Raw genomic sequence first — 17,943 nt, forward strand, 5'->3', positions numbered from 1 at the left:
TCTGTTGGTGGTTCAGAAGGCTTATGGAATGCTTGTTTTTTTTATTCAAGGCATTGAGTTCAAAAGTCAGGAGGTTATGTTGTAACTTGATAACATTCTGGTTAGGCCAGATCTGGAGTTCACAGGATTGGGGAATCCAGAACTAGGAGGCATGGTTTGACGTGAGAGAGGAGAGATTTAATAGAAACCTGAGGGGTAACTTTCTCACCCAGCAATTAGCAAGATGGTATGAGCTGCTGGAGCAAGTGTTTGAGGCAGGTACAATAACAACATTTGAAAGACACTCAGACAGGTACATGGAAAGCTTTAGAGCAGGTTTTCCCCAACCTGAAGTCCTTGGACCCCACAGTTAATGGTACGGGCCCAAGGCATAAACTAGGTAACAAGGCTGGGAGCCTTTGGTTTAGAGGGATTTGGGCCAAACACTGGCAAATGGGACTACCTTCGATAGGCATCTTGGTCAGCAATGATGATTTGGGCTGAAGAGCCTCCTTCTCTGCTGTTTTACTCTATGACTATTTGGAGTCATAGAGAAGTACAGCACAAAAACAGGCCCTCCAGCCCATCTAGACCATGCCACAACCATTTAAGCTGCCTTCTCCTACCGACCTGCACCGGGACCATAGCCCTCTGTATCACTACCATCTATGTACCTATTGAAACTTCTCTTAAACGTTGAAATTGAGTTCACTTGCACCACTTGTGCTAGCAGCTCATTCCACACTCTCACAACCCTCAGAGTGAAGAATTTTCCCCTCATGTTCCCTCTAAACTTCTTACCTTTCACCTTTAACCCATGACATCTGGTTGTAGTCCCATCCAACCTCAGTGGTAAAAGCCTGCTTGCATTTACCCTATCTATATACCCCTTATAAGTTTGTATATCTCTACCAAGCCTCCTTTCAGTCTCCTATGTTCTAAAGAATACAGTCCTAACCTATTCAGTTATTCCTTATAACTCAGGTCCTCCACTCCCAGCAATATGAGTTTTGCAAGGAGGCTTTGAGAAATTCCTGAGTGTTCCCTCTATCCTTGGATAAGTGTCTGAGCTTGAGCGACAGTAGAGCTTGTAGTTCCATGGTGCACAATGCTCTCACGCTCAGACATGATGCAATTTTATTTACTATTTTCCTTTTCCTCTGATGCATCTGTCAGTGCCGTACTGACGTCACCAACCGGGCTTCTACACTGAACACGTGTCGCTTATCCAGCCAGGCTGGTAAGGAAACAGTCCTGGCATTGCTATCCAAAGACTCAGGGGAGGTCAAGCAAAACCCAATGAAGCATCTTCCACGGAAGGTCTACGTCATGTTCCCAGTGTCACCGTCCTTTGGGATTACAGAGTTCTCATGGCTGTCATGGACCTTGCACACAAACTGCCCCTCCCCTCGGTCAGCGTGACATAGTTTCACTGTGACTGAATGTCTAATACTCCCATGACGTGTTCTGACCAGCCCGAACTACGATAAACCTTTATCCAATGAGGTGCCTTCTATGTAAATGCATAGTAGAAGAAATAACATTGAAGTATGCAGAGATGAAGCTTTTCCAAAACAAACTCCGTTTTATAAAAGCCTCCAGTCTGTGTGTCTCATTAGCCAGTGAACTGCGAGTGTGGGAACCAACAAGAAATATCACAAGGTCACGATAAAGGATAAAGTAATCTATTTTTGTCAGAACATCACCTCAGTTCTGGGAAGCCACTTCACTCAAAATTCCTTACAGTGGGACTGCCAGTTTCTTAGATTCTAACACAGCAGGGAGGGAGGAATATCAGTCATGGTCAACAGGCCATTTGGCCCATCTGGTGCTTGCCAACCAAGATTCCCATCTGAGATAGTCCCATTTGCTCACATTTCTAGATTCAAGATTGTTTAAAGTCATTTCCAGTACATGTGTAAAGGAGAACAAATAACTGTTACTCTGGATCTGATGCAACATGAGAAAAAACACAATAAGGTAACAAACACAATAATAATAAAAATATTAATAAATACATAAATATAAACATAAAAATATAAAGACATAAATATAAATACATAAACATCTGTTCAAGATGGTGCCTGCTTACAATGCTCCTTTGGTCGACATTTTCTGGACAGATCGTGAAACCATATATTTCACTTCCTTTATGTCTTTTACGTTTGTCTTTCAGCAGTGTGAAAGCTTTCAGAATGTGACTCTGGAACTGTGGGAGCCAGTGATTTGCAGTTTGGAGATTGTTTCGGCGATCCAGTGCTCTGCTGTCTCCAAGAGGATTCTGGGAAGCAGAGAGGCAAAGTGCACAAATCTTGTGGTGAATAGGCTGTGAGCCAGTGTTCAACTCCATTTCGCTGACTAAAGCTTCCATTGTTCACCGATTAAGGCAACGAGGGTGATTGAAACATCCTGGCAAATGCAGAAGGTGGGTGCCAGCTGCCTACCTTTTGATCACTGGTGAGATTGCTCTGAAACAGAAAGGGAAGACTGCCTTTTGAATGCTGGTGGGATCATTCTGCTACGGAGAGAGTAGACTACCATTTGATTGCTGGGGAGAATCGCTCTGCTGCCAAAGAGGGAAAGGCCTGCTGCTGTCCCCGGAGAATGTTACCCAGATTTTCTGTGTTTTGGATATGGTCTCTTTTTCAGCTTTATACTTTTTTATATTCTGCATTTTTTGCCCGATCTTTCTTTCTTTTTTTTGTGTGTGGGGTAGGGTGATTTGGGTGTCCATGTGTCTGCTCCATTTTTGTTCAATTTTTGTGCGGGGAGGAGGGATTTGGGGCTCTCTGGAGAAGAAGAATTTCAGAGTTGTACACTTCAATAATAAACGAACCTTTGAATCTTTGAGTAAGAGAACTTATATACTCAGATTGACTGCATGGCCATAAGGTGACACTAGGCGCAGGTGTGGCAGTACATAAGATGAGTCTCACAATAACTGATAAAGTACTGGTGGTGCGGGTTGTGGAGGGGTGGGTTAGTGGGTGGAGGTGTTGATCAGCCTTATTGCTTGTGGGAAGTAACTGTTTTTGAGTCTGGTGGTCCTGGCATGGATGCTACATAGCCTCCTCCCTGATGGGAGTGGGACAGACAGTTCAGGGTGGGTAGGATCCTTTGTGATACATTGGCCTCTTTTCAGCACCTTTATGGATGTATGTCTTTGATGGTAGCAGGTTGGTGCCATGATGTTTTGGGCAGTTTTGACTAGCTGTTGTAGAGTCTTCCTGTCCACCCCAGTGCAAACCCCATAACATACGGTGATGCAGCATGTTAGGATGCACTCTTTTGCGTATCTGTAGGATGATAAGACAATAGATAAGGATTGTCCAGCTATGCGTGATGCACATTTGGGCCATATTCAAGTTTATAGTTCAAATTTAATTGTCATTCAGCCATAAGTAAATGCGCATGAATGTAGCCAAATGAAACGGCACTACTCTGGAGCCAAAGTGTAAAACACAGTTACAGTCACACACAGCACAAGGCGCACAGAGCACATGCAAGATACTAAGAACATACAAGATATCAGTGAAATACAGTCACACAACAAAATATTGTCCGAGACCCTGGGTCCGTGAATCATCTTGCCTTCTACGGAGCAAACGCTGGAGAGCAGCACCACTTCCAGCATGGATGCTGTGCCACACATTCTCTGGTAGTGTGCATCAGCTCTGACACATCTCTACTGGGTGGCTGCAAACAGGTGACGCGGCTTGAAGCCCAGTCCTCCGTTTGAACAAGGCCATTCAACTCCCTCGCCATCTGCCTCCACCATTCACTATTAAACAGTGCCTATTCTGCTCTGTGTCTCAATATTTATTTTTACAGATACAGTGTGGAAAAGGCACTTCCACAGCCCTTCAAGCTGTGCTACCCAATTAAATTTCCTGATTTAATCCTAGCCTAATCACAGGGCAATTTTACAATGGATAATGAACGGACTAACTTTGGACTGTGTGAGGAAACCGGAGCACCCAGAGGAAACCCATGCATTCACAACAAAATTGTACCAACTCCTTACAACCCCGGTCACTGCCACTGCAATACATTGTGCGGATCGCTATGCTACTGTGCATAGAAATGCATTTTACCAACGGTCAACAGGGACTAGCGATCAGAAAAAAAGCAACTAAGACAATCATTCACTGTTAGACCGCGCACCACCTTTGTACATCAGAGCGTCTCTGAAGCAAGCAGCAACGTAATCCGCACAAGTCCAGCTCCTTCAGATAAAAACATAGAAAATAGGTGTAGGAGTAGGCCATTTGGCCCTTCGAGCCTGCACCGCCATTCATAATGATCATGGCTGATCATCCAACTCAGAACCCTGTACCTGCTTTCTCCCCATACCCCCTGATCCCTTTAGCCACAAGGGCCATATCTAACTTCCTCTTAAATATAGCCAATGAACTGGCCTCAACTGTTTCCTGTGGCAGAGAATTCCACAGATTCACCACTCTCTGTGTGAAGAGGTTTTTCCTCATCTCGGTCCTAAAAGGCTTCCCCTTTATCCTTAAACTGTGACCCCTCGTTCTGGACTTCCCCAACATCAGAAACAATCTTCCTGCATCTAGCCTGTCCAATCCCTTTAGAATTTTATACGTTTCAATAAGATCCCCCCTCAATCTTCTAAATTCCAGTGAGTATAAGCCTAGTCGATCCAGTCTTTCTTCATATGAAAGTCCTGCCATCCCAGGAATCAATCTGGTGAACCTTCTCTGTACTCTCTCTATGGCAAGAATGTCTTTCCTCAGGTTAGGGGACCAAAACTGCACACAATATTCTAGGTGCAGTCTCACCAAGGCCTTGTACAACTGCAGTAGAACCTCCCTGCTCCTGTACTCAAATCCTTTTGCTATGAATGCCAACATACCATTTGCCTTTTTCACCGCCTGCTGTACCTGCATGCCCACCTTCAATGACTGGTGTACAATGACACCCAGGTCTCATTGCATCTCCCCTTTTCCTAATTGGCCACCATTCAGATAATAATCTGTTTTCCTGTTCTTGCAACCACAGTGGATAACCTCACATTTATCCACATTAAATTGATTCTGCCATGAATTTGCCCACTCACCTAACCTATCCAAGTCACCCTTCATCCTCTTAGCATCCTCCTCACAGCTAACACCGCCGCCCAGCTTTGTGTCATCCGCAAACTTGGAGATGCTGCATTTAATTCCCTCGTCTAAATCATTAATATATATTGTACACAACTGGGATCCCAGCACTGAGCCTTGCAGTACCCCACTAGTCACTGCCTGCCATTCTGAAAAGGTCCCGTTTACTCCCACTCTTTGCTTCCTGTCTGCCAACCAATTCTCTGTCCACATCAATACCATATCCCCAATACCGTGTGCTTTAAGTTTACACACTAATCTCCTGTGTGGTACCTTGTCAAAAGCCTTTTGAAAATCTAAGTATACCACATCCACTGGCTCTCCCCTATCCACTCTACTAGTTACATCTTCAAAAAATTCTATAAGATTCATCAGACATGATTTTCCTTTCACAAATCCATGTTGGCTTTGTCCGATGATTTCACCTCTTTCCAAATGTGCTGTTATCACATCTTAGATAACCAACTCTAGCATTTTCCCCACCACCGATGTCAGACTAACCGGTCTATAATTCCCTGGTTTCTCTCTCCCTCCTGTTTTAAAAAGTGGGGCTACATTAGCCACCCTCCAATCCTCAGGAACTAATCCAGAATCTATGGAGTTTTGAAAAATTATCCCTAATGCATCCACTATTTCTTGGGCTACTTCCTTAAGCACTCTGGGATGCAGACCATCTGGCCCTTGGGATTTATCTGCCTTTAATCCCTTCAATTTACCTAACACCATTTCCCTCAGTTCCTCCATCTCACTAGATCCTCAGTCCTTTACTATTTCCGGAAGATTATTTATGTCCTCCTTAGTGAAGACAGAACCAAAGTAGTTATTCAATTGGTCTTCCATGTCTTTGTTCCCTATGATCAATTCACCTGCTTCTGACTGTTAAAGACCTACATTTGTCTTGACCAATCTTTTTTATTTTCACGTATCTATAAAAGGTTTTACAGTCAGTTTTTATGTTCCCTGCCAGCTTTCTCTCATAATCTTTTTTCCCTTTCCTAATTAAGCCCTTTGTCCTCCTCTGCTGGTCTCTGAATTTCTCCCAGTCCTCAGGTGTGCCGCTTTTTTTTTTGTAAATTTATATGTTTCTTCTTTGGACTTCATACTATCCCTAATTTCCCTTGTCATCCATGGGTGCATTACCTTCCCTGGTTTATTCGTTTGCCAAACTGGGATGAACAATTGTTGTAGCTCATCTATGCAATCTTTAAATGCTTGCCATTGCATATCCACCGTCAACCCTTTAAGTATCATTTGCCAGTCTATCTTAGCTAATTCATGTCTCATACCTTCAAAGTTACCCTTCTTTAAGTTCAGAACCTTTGTTTCTGAATTAACTATGTCACTCTCCATCTTAATAAAGAATTCCACCATATTATGGTCACTCTTAACCAAGGGGCCTTGCACGACAAGATTGCTAACTAACCCTTTCTCATTGCTCAATACCCAGTCTAGAATGGCCTTCTCTCTAGTTGGTTCCTCAACATGTTGGTTCAGAAAACCATCCTGCATACATTCCAAGAAATCCTCTTCCTCAGCACCCTTACCCACGTGGTTCACCCAATCTATATGTAGATTGAGGTCACCCATTATAACTACTGTTCCTTTATTGCACGCATTTCTAATTTCCTGTTTAATGCCATCCCCAACCTCACTACTACTGTTAGGTGGCCTGTACACAACTCCCACCAGCGTTTTCTGCCCCTTAGTGTTATGCAGCTCTACCCATATTGATCCCACATCCTCCAGGCTAATGTCCTTCCTTTCTATTGCGTTAATCTCCTCTCGAACCAGCAAAGCTACCCCACCTCCTTTTCTTTCCTGTCTATCCCTCCTGAATATTGATTCTTCCTGGATGTTGAGCTCCCATCCTTGGTCACCCTGGAGCCATGTCTCTGTGATCCCTTCTATATCTCTGCTAACGAGCAACTCACTGATAGTATAGACCTGCAATAAATACAAACATTTCTTGTTTGGGAAGAAGATTTTAAATAAATCACATATAAGGGAATACATAGAATTATTTAACACCAAACAGACTGAGATATCCGAGTAGAATTTAGAAGCCAAACAAATGATACAGGATCCAACACCTTCCATTAAGGCCTGCTTTCACTAATCCCATTTAACCCTCACCACATTCCCATCAAACTCCCCCTTGCATTTATTCCTTTTCTTATGCATCAACAACGATTAACAGAAGCTTTGTTTACTTATGACCTCTAAGGTTTGGAATGTGGGTGAAATCCAGAGCTCCAAGTTTGAAACCATGATGTCACAGAGAGAACATACAAACTGCATATAGATAGCTCCTGAGGTCAGGCCACTGTTATGTCCCATCTGAGGCAAAAATGCTGTAAAGTCAGGCAGCATCCTTCAAGAGACAAACCAAGTTATCCTTCAGGTTGATGACCCTTCAGTAGAAACTGTTCATAGCTTTCATATATATGCCATCTGAGTTCCTCCAGTATTTGGTGTGCCTCTCCATATCTATTTTTATTCCTCAAGAAGACAACTGCACCTTCTTCCTATGATTGAAATTTCTCATTCCTGTAAATCCCCTTTCCACCCATTTCTATTCTGAACTGTTCGTCCATAGCCTCTTCTACTGCCATGATGAGGCTGCTCTCAGGTTGGAGGAGCATCATATTTCATCTGGATGGCCTCCAACCTGACAGCTTGAAAATCAATCTCTCCAACATCATGTAATTTGTCCCCCCTCCACTTCTCTCTTTTTTCATTCCCCATTCTGGTTCACCTCTTACTCCATCTCTTCTTTTCAGCTGCCCCGAACCTTCCTCTACCCCTCCTTCCCTCATCCTCATGGTCCACTCTCCTCTCCTATTGGATTCCTTCTTCAGCCCTTTACCTCTTCCACCTATCTGTTCCCAGCTTCTCACTTCATACCCCCTCCCCTTTCCTCTTACATGGTTTCACCTATCACTGGCCAGCTTATACTCCTTCCCTTCCCCCCCATCTTTTTATTCTGGATTCCTTCCCCTTTCCTTTCCAGTCCTGAAGGGTCTTGTCCCAAAATGTCAACAGTTTGTTCTCCTCCATAGATGTTGTCTGACCTGCTGAGTTCCTCCAGTATTTTTGGGAGTTCTGCTTCTCTCAATCAGATGTGAATTAATGCATCACAAATCTTGCATTCCCTCTGTGATAGGCATGTACCTATTTATATTGATCAAACATTTTTTCATGTCAATATCAAAACTCTAAAAGCTGAATGCCACGATATGTGCTAGTTGGCTTGTGGTATTTTGCACGATAATTAGTTTCTTCTCTCTGTTTCTAGAGTTGGCTTCAAGCAACTCAACGGCACAGAGATATGGACGTCACAGTGGCCACCAATCAGCTACTAAGCCTTTGCTTGCTTCAAAGATCCCACTGTTTGGACAGTGTGTGTTAAATTCATCTCTCCCTTGCTGTACGGATGAACAGCTGTTCTCTGCCAATTCAAACAATGCTGCAATTTAAAGAAAAACCCAGTTAAATGCTGAAAGAGAAGAATATTCTTGTGGCATTATTTTAAGATGAAGGAAGAAGAAATGTTTGCTTTTCTAAAGGACTTCTAGCAACTTCAGGATATCACAAAGGACTATAGAGAAAATGAAGCTGTTCTTTGTCTAAACACAGTCAGGCTGCAGTAACCACACCCCCGGCCAGTGGTTTGTGGGTTCAGTAGCACAATAGAACAGAATTCAGAGGCCTGGACAAATGATCTAAGGACCTGAGTTCAAATCCCATTTAATGCCCTTTCCTCTTCCACCCTCAACTCCAAAATTTAAGTTCAGTTAAATACAGAGTTTGCCATACCAGTGGTAACACTGGAACAGCTGGGTCTTTACAGTTCTGTATAGAGCTTTACAGCTGTTCAGCCAACAATGTTGTGCTGACCTTTTAATGTATTCTAAGATCAATCTAACCCTTCCATCCTACATAACCCTCCATTATTCTATCACCTACATGCCTATCTAACATTTTCTTAAATATCCCAAGGTACCTAATAGCACCTCTACCACCATCCCTGGCAGTGTGTTCCATGCACCTTCCTCTCACTATGTGAAAGCCTTACCTCCGTCATTTTCCTATACCTTTTTCCAGTCATCTTGCAATGATGCCTCCTGCTGTTAGTCATTTATGCCCTAGGAAATAGTCTTTGGACCTACTTGAACTATGCCTCTTGTTATCTTCTACACCACTATAATGGCACCTCTCATCCTCCTTTGCTCCAAAGAGAAAGACCCTAGTTCGCTCAACACATCATCATAATGCATGCTTTCTCATCCAGGCAGCATCCTGGTAAATCTCCTCAGTGCTGTCTAAGCTTGCTCTTGTGGCAACTGTTAGCAACGAAAATCTTTCATCCTTACCTATCCTGGCCTATATATGACCAGACCCAGCACAAAAAAAAACAAATAATGGATCTTCATCAATGTGTTTAGTCACATCCTCAAAAAATTCAATCAGGCTCATAAGGCATGCTAGCGATCCAGAAGATAATAGGGCTAATAGGACGGAGCTTAAGAAGGATATTAGGAGAGCCCAGAAGGGATCATGAGAAGGCCTTGGTGGGCAGGATTAAGGAAAACCCGAAGGCATTCTACAAGTATGTGAAGAGCAAGCGGATAAGATGTGGAAGAATAGGACCTATTAAGTGTGACAGTGGGAAGTGTATAGAACTGGAGGAAATAGCAGAGGTAGTTAATGAATACTTTACTTCAGTATTCACTATGGAAAAGGATCTTGGTGATTGTAGTGCTGACTTGCAGCAGACTGAAAAGCTTGAGCATGTAGATATTAAGAAAGAGGATGTGCTGGAGCTTTTGGAAAGCATCAAGTTGGATAAATTGCCGGGACCAGATGAGATGTACCTCAGGCTACTGTGGGGGGGCGGGTGTGGGGGAGGAGATTGCTGAACCTCTGGCGATGATCTTTGCATCATCAATGGGGATGGGAGAGGTTCCCAAGGGTTGGAGGGTTGCGAATGTTTTTCAAGAAAGGGAGTAGAGATAGCCCAGGAAAGAATAGACCCGTGTCTTACCTCCGTGGTTGGTAAGTTGATGGAGAAGATCCTGAGAGTTAGGATTTATGAACATTTGGAGAGGCATAATATGATTAGGAGTAGTCAGCTAGGCTTTGTCAAGGGCAGGTCGTGCCTTACGGGCCTGATTGAATTTTTTGAGGATGTGACTAACACATTGATGAAGGAAGAGCAGTAGATGTAGTGTATATGGATTTCATCAAAGCATTTGATAAGGCACCTCATGCAAGGCTAATTGAGAAAGTAAAGAGGCATGGGATCCAAGGGGACCTTGTTTTGTGGATCCAGAACTGGCTTGCCCACAGAAGGCAAAGAGTGGTTGTAGACGGGTCATATTCTGCATGGAAGTCAGTGACCAGTGGTGTGCCTCAGGGATCTGTTCTGGGACCCTTACTCTTTGTGATTTTTATAAATGACCTGGATGAGGAAGTGGAGGGATGGGTTAGTAAGTTTGCTGATGACACAAAAGGTGAGGTGTTGTGGATAGTGTGGAGAACTGTCAGAGGTTACAGCAGGATAGGATGCAAAACTGGGCTGAGGAGTGGCAGATGGAGTTCAACCCAGATAAGTGTGGTGGTTCATTTTGGTAGGTCAAATATGATGGCAGAATATAATATTAATGGTAAGACTCTTGGCAGTGTGGAGTATCAGAGAGATCTTGGGGTCCAAGTCCATAGGACACTCAAAGCATCTGTACAGGTTGACTCTGTGGTTAAGAAGGTGTACGGTGTATTAACCTTCATCAATTGTGGAATTGAATTTAGGAGCCGAGAGGTAATGTTGCAGCTATATAGGACCCTGGTTAGACCCCACTTGGAGTACTGTGCACAGTTCTGGTCGCCTCAGTACAGGAAGGATGTGGAAGCCATAGAAAGGGTGAGGAGGAGATTTACGAGGATGTTGCCTGGATTGGGGAGCATGCCTTATGAGAATAGGTTGAGTGAATTTGTCCTTTTTTCCTTGGAGCGACGGTGGATGAGAGGTGACCTGATAGAGCTGTATAAAATGATGAGAGGCATTGATTGTGTGGATAGTCAGAGGCTTTTTCCCAGGGCTGAAATGGCTAACATGAGAGGATACAGGTTTAAAGTGCTGGGGAGTAGGTACAGAGGAGATATCAGGGGTAAGTTTTTTATTCAGAGATTGGTGAGTGCGTGGAATGGGCTGCCGGCAATGGTGATGGATGTGGATACGATAGGGTCTCTTAAGAGACTTTTAGATCGGTACACGGAACTTAGTACAATAGAGGGCTATAGGTAAGCCTAGTAATTTCTAAGGTAGGGACATGTTCAGCACAACTTTGTGGGCCAAAGGGCCTGTATTGTGTTGTAGGTTTTCTAGGTTTCTATGATAAACCCAGCAGGTCAGTCAGCATCTGTGGAAACAAAGAGTATAAGCCAATATTTCAGGTCTGAGAGGCAAGAGGAATGATAGCCAGTACAGAGTAGTGCTTGGGCTGGGCTGCTGTGCACAGAGCCTAGTTGGTGATAGGTAGAACCAGATAGAGAGTGGGTGATGCACAGGTGTAGACATCTGAGAGAAGGAGTGGCATAAAAGCTGGTGAGTGATTGACTCCATCTACCTATCATTCCTCCACCTAAGATATGGGCCAAACTTTGACAGGTGGGACCAACTTGGACAGGTGGGACAGCACAGTGGAGTAGTGGTTAACATGATGCTATTAACACACCAGCAATCCTCGATCAGGGTTCAATTCCCACTGTTGCCTGTAAAGAGTTTGTACGTTCTCCCCATGATCGTGACAGCTGCCCTTAGTTGCTCAGGTTTCCTCCCACATGCCAAAGATGCCTGGGTTAGGGCTAATAAATTGTGGGCATGCAATGTTGTCACTGGTAGCATGGCGACGCTTGCGGGCTGCCCCCAGCACATCCTTGAACTCTGTTGATTGTGGACACAAAACAGTGCCATCCATGGTATCTTTGATATTTGGGTTTTCATGTAGCAAATAAAGCTAAACATTGTAGAAGTGGGTGATGAATGGTCAGTGGGCTGAAGGGCCTTCTTATACTCTGCATCTCTCTAGTGCCCATGACTCCTTAAAGTGCTGTCAGCTTTCTTAGAAAGATGCCAAAAAATTGCATTGCCTCTTTGTGGGAATTCAGTCAGGAATCCTGACCAACATCGATCCCAAGTTTGAAGCTGCTGTTTTTTATCAAGTGACTGTTAATTGAGTCAGGGAACCCTACTCCTTTGGCCTTCCTAGTCCTTTAGCCACTGGTCCATGTGGACCAAAATGCCCCATCGAAGCTAGTCCTATATGCCAGCGTTTAGCCCATAAGCTTCTAAACTTTTCCAATCTGTCCAACTTTCTTTTAAAACTTAACATTATACCTGCCTCATCCATGCCTCTGGCTGCTCATTCCATGGAGATACCACCCTTCGTATATAAAAAACGTTATCCCTCATGTTCCATCTAAATCTCTCCCTTCTCACTTCAGCCTGTCGTGTACAAATTGGCTGCTCTTTTTCACAATATCATGACAATGACTGCACTTCAGAAGTGTTTGGCTAGAAAAGTAGTTCAACAAACCTATCTGCTAAATTGAACTGAACTGAATATTCCTGGACAGTTTCAACTGTTTCAAGGACTCTGGTTTGATGTTTAATACTCTGTGTGTTATTCACTTGTTTTTGCCATTTGTGTGATTTGTTCTTTCTTTTGTGCATTGGGTATTTGATATTTTCTTTGAACGGGTTCCATGGTATTTCTTTGTTTTGTGGCTACCTGCAGGAAGATGAATCTCAGGGTTGTATACTGCACAGATACTTTGATAATAAATGTAATTTGGATCTTTGAATCTTAGAATCTCTGGATTCAGGGTTATCTGAATGGGATGAGAAAGGTGATAAAAGAATCCAAGCATCTATTGTGCATGGCAATGCACTCCAGAACTGCAGGTGTCAATGTCAGGAATTTTTATCACACCACTGCCTAGGACTTGTTCACTCAGGACTAACGAGGAGACCGGCATGAAGTCTTTGTGGTTACCACTTCCTTGAGACTTCTCTGTTCCTGGGAATTCCTTTTCCCATACCAGGCCATGATTCACACAGTTAGGACACTCCCCACTGTGTATCTACAGAAATATGTCAACATTTTAGATGACATGCCAAATGTACACAACTTCTAGGGAAGTAGAGGTGCTGTTGTGATATCTTTGTGATGGCACATGCATGCTAATACGATAATGCAAAAGAATTTGAAGCTGCCAATCCTCTCCACGCTCAGTTTCCTGATGAGGACTGGCCCATGGATGTTCAGCTTCTTCCTCCTGAAGTTAATAATAGATAGAGCTCTTATAGATAGCGGGGTCAAGGGATATGCGGAGAGGGCAGGAACGGGGTAATGATTGTGTATGATCAGCCATGATCGCAGTGAATGGCAGTGCTGTCTAGAAGGATCGAATGGCCTACTCCTGCACCTATTGTCTATTGTCTATAATTGGATCTTTGGTTTTGCTGACACTGAGTGAGAGGTTTTAGTAGTGGCACCGCTCACCCAGGTTTTGAAACCCTCTCCTATATGCCTTTCATTTAGGTAGCTTTCAGTTCATACTGACTGTAAGTGTGCCTTTCGTGGGAATTAATGCATATGAAGTTATCTCTGCTTATAATTCATCTAACACATCCTCCTAAGGATTACATCACAGGGTAATCACTCCTGTGCCCCATAGCCAAGCTATAAAACTTTCCAGCAGCTTCTTGGCTGCAGAACAAGTCAGGTGGTTATTTATTTTTGTACAAGCCAAATTTCTCTGGAAAAAGTTTTATAGCAGGGTTCGACAGTACTGATGCAATCCAGTCCAAATCTTTTATTGAAGTGACTTTGTAACACCATCCCCCTCCACTGGTGGAAAGAGCAGAATTTGTGACACAGCACATCGCACAGGCAAGACTTTATATAGCATCGTGCATCACAGGTAGAGCTGCTGCTAACGGCTCGAGTGACACGGGTTCAATCCTGACATCTGCTGCTGTCTGGTTGCACGTTTGCTCTGTCACTGCGTGACTTTCATCCAGGTACTTTGTATCCATCCACCCAGAACTCTGAACTGTAAGCGCAGTACAGGCCGATGATGTGGTGCTGAACCTTTAACCAAGATCAATCTAACATATCAACTTCACAAAGGTATGCGAGCTTGTATGTTAAGCATGGAACATTGAACACTACAGCACAGTCCAGGCCCTTCAACCCACTATGTTGTACCAGTCTTTTAATCTACTCTAAGATAGCACTTAGATCACTCCTAAGTAGACCTCTATTTTTCTCTCATCCATTTGTCTATTGAAGAGTTTCTTAAATGCCCCTAAGGTATATGCCACTATTACATGGTCAGGGCACTCCATGCACTCACCACTCTGTGTAAAGGATTTATCTCTGACAGTCTCCTTGGTATTAGCCATTTCTACCCTGGCTATCCTCTTGATCTATAATTGGCTATGGTACTAGTGCATAGGTTTATGTGAAAGGAAACAAAGATAGGAGCTGGTTTTGGGGGAAGGGGAGAAAATGATGGGAGGGAAGGATTATCTAGAATGGAAATTGCAATGTTCACGTCTTTGAATTGTAGATGAACCAGGCAAAATGTGAGATGCTGATTAATTATTGAAGAAGATTAGCTTTATTTGTCACATATACTTCAAAATGCATTGTTTGCTGTTTGATAACAAATCAAATCAGCGAAGATTGTGCTTGGGGCAGCCAGCAAGTATGGCCATCCTTTAGGATTGAGTTGGGGAAAATTTATAAACACAGCAGTTTCTGTAGATGCTGGAAAATGTGAGAAATAAAATCAAAAGCTCTTTAATCGTTAACCAGCACCTCCCATTCTGCCTGGTTAGTCTACAAACCAAAGGCATGAACATTGATTGAGATTTCCATTCTAGGAGATCCTAACCCATGCCTCATGAGTTTCTCCCCCTTTCCCCCACCACCTTCCTTCCAGTCCTCCCATTTTTGCTCTCTTTCCCATGAACCTATGCACCAGAGGCAATTTGCCATGGCTGATTAACCTCCCAGCCTGCTGAGGTTTAACGCTTGGCTTTAAAAGACAAATGAGTTTGAAAAGGAAGGGACATTAAGTTTGTCTGTTCTGGTGAAATTATCCCAACTCCTACAAATGCTAATGGTGGGATTTCCCACCAAGTAGTAGCTAATGGAGAAGATAAATACACAAGGGAAAATCAAAACAGAAACTGCAGATACTAAAATTACAACAGAAAATATGTTGGAAATACTCTGTACAGCTATGGAATGAGAAAATGCATCAATATTTCAGCACAGAAAAAGATGAATATATCAGAATCTGAATCAGGTTTATTATTTATTTACTGAGATACAGTGTGGAACAGACCCTTCCAACGCTTCAGGCCACACTGCCCAGCAACCCCCTATTTAATCTTAGCCCAATCACAGGACAATTTACAATGAGCAATTGACCAACTAACCAGTACATCTTTGGAATGTGGGAGGAAACCGGAGCACCTGAAGGAAACCCACGCAGTCACAGGGAGAACGTTCAAACTCCTTACAAGCAGTGCAGGAACTGAACCCAGGTTGCTGGTACTGTAGAGTGTTGTGTCATATCACTGACATATGTTATCAAATTTGTTGTTTTGTGGCAGCAGTACAATGCAAAACACAAAATGTACTACGTACATATTCTTCTTACTATAATTTATATTTTTTTGTATTACATATACACAGTTATATATTAAAGTAGTGCAAAAGGCGAGCAAGGGTTATGAGGTATGGTTCATGGTTTCATTGTCCATTATATTCAACCATCCCCCCGCCACCCTGCCAGGTTCCTCACCTACCACCCCACCACCCTCTGCATCTGAAACCTCTGTCATCTCCAACGGGATCCCACCATCAAGCACATCCTTCCCTCCTCCCTACTTTGTGCTTTCCACAGGGATCGCTTCCTATGCAACTTTCTTGTCCATTTATCCCTCCCCACTGATCTTCTTCCTGGCATTTATCTTTGTAAGCGGAACAAATGCAACAGCTGCCCCTACACCTCCTCCCTCACTTCCATCCAGGGCCCCAGACAGTCCTCCCAAGTGTCTGTGGGGGTTATTTACTGTATCCAGCTCCTTTAGATCAGTGAGATACGACATAGATTGGCAGACGGCTTTGGCAAGCGTTTAGGCCCTGTCCTCCAGAAAAAGTGGTATCTCCCAATGGCCACCCATTTCAATTCACTTCCCATTCGCATTGCAATATGTTTATCCATGGCCTCCTCCACTGTCATAATGAGGCCACATTTAGGCTGGAGGTACAACACCGTATATTCTGTCTGGGTAGGCTCCAATTGGCTGGCATGAAGATTGCTTTCACTCACCTCATCTCCTTGCCCACCCATCACCTCCCTCTGGTGCTCTTCCTGCTTTTCTTTCTTCCATGGCCTTCCGTCCTCTTCTATTAGACTCCATCTCCTCCAGCCCTGATTGTCTTCATCAATCAAATTCTCAGCTCTTTACTTCATCCATCCTCCTTCAGGATTCACCTGTGCCCTTGCATTTCTCTCTCCCCTCCCCCACCTTTCAAATCTACTCCTCAGCATTTTGTTCTCCCGTGCTGCTGAAGGGTTTCGGCCTGAAACGTTGACTATACTTTTTTCCGTAGATACTTCCTGGTCTGCTGAGTTCCTCCGGCATTTTGTGTGTGTTGCTCAGATTTCCATCATTTGTAGATTTTCTCTTGTTTGTGATTGGATTACATTCAGAAATCTGATGGGCAGCAGGGAACAAGCTGTTCCTAAAATGTTGAGTGTGTTCCTTAGGCTGTTGTTCCTCCTCCCTGATGGTAGCAAGGAGAAAAGGACATGTCCTGGGTGATGGGGGTCCTTAATGATGGATGCCGCTAATTCAGGATATCCTTTTGAATGTCTTTTGAAGACACTCTCGATGGTTGGGAGGCTAGTGCTTTTGATGGAGGTGGATGAGCTTATACATTCTGACTGTACAGTCTTTTTATTAGATAGGAGTTCATGAGGCTTAACTGATCTATAGAACATTCTATAAATTCTACCTCTCCTGCTTGTGTGAGACTTGCTCTTGAGTTTAACCATGCTTCTCTAATATAAAGGCCCATTCAGCATGGCCAAGTCAATGCTACGGTGGATGTTCTAGCTGTTCCTATTTAAGGCTGACTGAGTTTGAGTAGTATCCACAAAAGGGAGTTCTGGTTAAGTTACTCAGCCAGCAGCCAGTGTGTAAACACTTGGTTCAGAGAAAGAAGTGCAAATATCATCACAGCAACTGTAACATTTAAGTTCAAGTAATTAAATAAATGAAAAATTAAAATATGTTAACGTGACAAAAAGTAGTCATGAAATTACCCAACTGATGTTAAAAAGACTTTGATTCAATAAAGCCCTTAATGGAAGTAAAACTGGCATTTTTAATTGATTCAGACTGAGTACCACCAGTACATGTACGTACCTGTCGGTTAGCTTTAGTTGGTCACACGGGCGTAATTGGGCGTCTGAGCTCATTGGCCAGAAGGGCCTGTTACCACGTTGTATCTCTAAAATAGAAAATAATGATAAAACTTTGTTCCCTGAAAGTAGCTGTGCAGGCAGCTAGGATGGTGAAGAAGGCATTCCACATGCTGGCTTCTCATAGCATGCGTACCAGAACTGGGATGCTCTGGCTGCACTCGTAATAGATGTTGGTGAGGCTGTGTTTGGAATATTGTACATCCAGAAGAAAGGTCTCAGCCCAAAACATTGACTGTTTATTCGTTTCCAAAGATACTGTCTGACCTGC

General features: G+C 43.4%; 1 long non-coding RNA gene across 1 annotated transcript; it reads left to right on the forward strand.

Moving 5' to 3' along the window:
* Positions 1-1,882: 1,882 nt before the first annotated feature.
* LOC132392408 (uncharacterized) lies at positions 1,883-9,977 on the forward strand. Its single transcript, XR_009511527.1, has 3 exons — positions 1,883-1,959; positions 2,156-2,404; positions 8,398-9,977. It is a non-coding gene; the product is annotated as an uncharacterized LOC132392408 (long non-coding RNA).
* The last annotated feature ends 7,966 nt before the right edge of the window (positions 9,978-17,943 follow it).

Source organism: Hypanus sabinus, chromosome 4, assembly GCF_030144855.1.
Source record: "Hypanus sabinus isolate sHypSab1 chromosome 4, sHypSab1.hap1, whole genome shotgun sequence".
NCBI classification, from domain to species: Eukaryota; Metazoa; Chordata; class Chondrichthyes; order Myliobatiformes; family Dasyatidae; genus Hypanus; species Hypanus sabinus.